The sequence below is a fragment of the Dermacentor silvarum genome, chromosome 6, assembly GCF_013339745.2.
Source record: "Dermacentor silvarum isolate Dsil-2018 chromosome 6, BIME_Dsil_1.4, whole genome shotgun sequence".
NCBI lineage: Eukaryota > Metazoa > Arthropoda > Arachnida > Ixodida > Ixodidae > Dermacentor > Dermacentor silvarum.
This window is the reverse complement of record NC_051159.1, coordinates 20,849,967-20,853,490: the sequence shown is the minus strand read 5'-3', so window position 1 is coordinate 20,853,490 and position 3,524 is coordinate 20,849,967.

Below are 3,524 nucleotides of genomic sequence, written 5' to 3'. Positions count from 1 at the left end.
GGTACCGGAAATATTTGCACATGAAATCTCCCTCCTTTTATTTAAAGCATTTATTGTAGACTCTTGATGCCTTACCTTATTTTCAACATTGTTGCCACAAGAGTGAGTGCGACCACTTTGAACACGCATATGCAAAAAGACTATTAGGCACAACCGCGAGGAAAAGTATCTGATGCCTTTCTTATTCTATAACGCAAAAGTGGCACAGTCAAAACTGTAACCCTCTTGGCGGATCTGCATGAGTCTTTCCACGCGTCAGGATATATAGTTTGACTTCTCTGGCAGATAAAAGTTGTCATGTCTTGCTAGAGCCACAACAGAAATATATTGTAGCTGTAGGTACCGGAAATATTTGCACATGAAATCTCCCTCCTTTTATTTAAAGCATTTATTGTAGACTCTTGATGCCTTACCTTATTTTCAACATTGTTGCCACAAGAGTGAGTGCGACCACTCTGAACACGCATATGCAAAAAGACTATTAAGCACAACCGCGAAGAAAAGTATCTGATGCCTTTCTTATTCTACTAACGCAAAAGTGGCACAGTCAAAACTGTAACCCTCTTGGCGGATCTGCATGAGTCTTTCCACGCGTCAGGATATATAGTTTGACTTGCTCTGGCAGATAAAAGTTGTGATGTCTTGCTAGAGCCACAACAGAAATATATTGTAGCTGTAGGTACCGGAAATATTTGCACATGAAATCTCCCTCCTTTTATTTAAAGCATTTATTGTAGACTCTTGATGCCTTACCTTATTTCAACATTGTTGCCACAAGAGTGAGTGCGACCACTCTGAACACGCATATGCAAAAAGACTATTAAGCACAACCGCGAAGAAAAGTATCTGATGCCTTTCTTATTCTATAACGCAAAAGTGGCACAGTCAAAACTGTAACCCTCTTGGCGGATCTGCATGAGTCTTTCCACGCGTCAGGATATATAGTTTGACTTGCCTGGCAGATAAAAGTTGTGATGTCTTGCTAGAGCCACAAGAGAAATATATTGTAGCTGTAGGTACCGGAAATATTTGCACATGAAATCTCCCTCCTTTTATTTAAAGCATTTATTGTAGACTCTTGATGCCTTACCTTATTTTCAACATTGTTGCCACAAGAGTGAGTGCGACCGCTCTGAACACGCATATGCAAAAAGACTATTAAGCACAACCGCGAAGAAAAGTATCTGATGCCTTTCTTATTCTACAATGCAAAAGTGGCACAGTCAAAACTGTTAGCCTCTTGGCGGATCTGCATGAGTCTTTCCACGCGTCAGGATATATAGTTTGACTTGTCTGGCAGATAAAAGTTGTGATGTCTTGCTAGAGCCACAACAGAAATATATTGTAGCTGTAGGTACCGGAAATATTTGCACTTGAAATCTCCCTCCTTTTATTTAAAGCATTTATTGTAGACTCTTGATGCCTTACCTTATTTTCAACATTGTTGCCACAAGAGTGAGTGCGACCACTCTGAACACGCATATGCAAAAAGACTATTAAGCACAACCGCGAAGAAAAGTATCTGATGCCTTTCTTATTCTACAATGCAAAAGTGGCACAGTCAAAACTGTAACCCTCTTGGCGGATCTGCATGAGTCTTTCCACGCGTCAGGATATATAGTTTGACTTGCTCTGGCAGATAAAAGTTGTGATGTCTTGCTAGAGCCACAACAGAAATATATTGTAGCTGTAGGTACCGGAAATATTTGCACTTGAAATCTCCCTCCTTTTATTTAAAGCATTTATTGTAGACTCTTGATGCCTTACCTTATTTTCAACATTGTTGCCACAAGAGTGAGTGCGACCACTCTGAACACGCATATGCAAAAAGACTATTAAGCACAACCGCGAAGAAAAGTATCTGATGCCTTTCTTATTCTATAATGCAAAAGTGGCACAGTCAAAACTGTAGCCCTCTTGGCGGATCTGCATGAGTCTTTCCACGCGTCAGGATATATAGTTTGACTTGCTCTGGCAGATAAAAGTTGTGATGTCTTGCTAGAGCCACAACAGAAATATATTGTAGCTGTAGGTACCGGAAATATTTGCACATGAAATCTCCCTCCTTTTATTTAAAGCATTTATTGTAGCCTCTTGATGCCTTACCTTATTTTCAACATTGTTGCCAGAAGAGTGAGTGCGACCACTCTGAACACGCATATGCAAAAAGAATATTAAGCACAACCGCGAAGAAAAGTATCTGATGCCTTTCTTATTCTACAATGCAAAAGTGGCACAGTCAAAACTGTAACCCTCTTGGCGGATCTGCATGAGTCTTTCCACGCGTCAGGATATATAGTTTGACTTCTCTGGCAGATAAAAGTTGTGATGTCTTGCTAGAGCCACAACAGAAATATATTGTAGCTGTAGGTACCGGAAATATTTGCACATGAAATCTCCCTCCTTTTATTTAAAGCATTTATTGTAGACTCTTGATGCCTTACCTTATTTTCAACATTGTTGCCACAAGAGTGAGTGCGACCACTTTGAACACGCATATGCAAAAAGACTATTAGGCACAACCGCGAGGAAAAGTATCTGATGCCTTTCTTATTCTATAACGCAAAAGTGGCACAGTCAAAACTGTAACCCTCTTGGCGGATCTGCATGAGTCTTTCCACGCGTCAGGATATATAGTTTGACTTGCTCTGGCAGATAAAAGTTGTGATGTCTTGCTAGAGCCACAACAGAAATATATTGTAGCTGTAGGTACCGGAAATATTTGCACATGAAATCTCCCTCCTTTTATTTAAAGCATTTATTGTAGACTCTTGATGCCTTACCTTATTTTCAACATTGTTGCCACAAGAGTGAGTGCGACCACTTTGAACACGCATATGCAAAAAGACTATTAGGCACAACCGCGAGGAAAAGTATCTGATGCCTTTCTTATTCTATAACGCAAAAGTGGCACAGTCAAAACTGTAACCCTCTTGGCGGATCTGCATGAGTCTTTCCACGCGTCAGGATATATAGTTTGACTTGCCTGGCAGATAAAAGTTGTGATGTCTTGCTAGAGCCACAACAGAAATATATTGTAGCTGTAGGTACCGGAAATATTTGCACTTGAAATCTCCCTCCTTTTATTTAAAGCATTTATTGTAGACTCTTGATGCCTTACCTTATTTTCAACATTGTTGCCACAAGAGTGAGTGCGACCACTCTGAACACGCATATGCAAAAAGACTATTAAGCACAACCGCGAAGAAAAGTATCTGATGCCTTTCTTATTCTATAACGCAAAAGTGGCACAGTCAAAACTGTAACCCTCTTGGCGGATCTGCATGAGTCTTTCCACGCGTCAGGATATATAGTTTGACTTCTCTGGCAGATAAAAGTTGTCATGTCTTGCTAGAGCCACAACAGAAATATATTGTAGCTGTAGGTACCGGAAATATTTGCACATGAAATCTCCCTCCTTTTATTTAAAGCATTTATTGTAGACTCTTGATGCCTTACCTTATTTTCAACATTGTTGCCACAAGAGTGAGTGCGACCACTTTGAACACGCATATGCAAAAAGA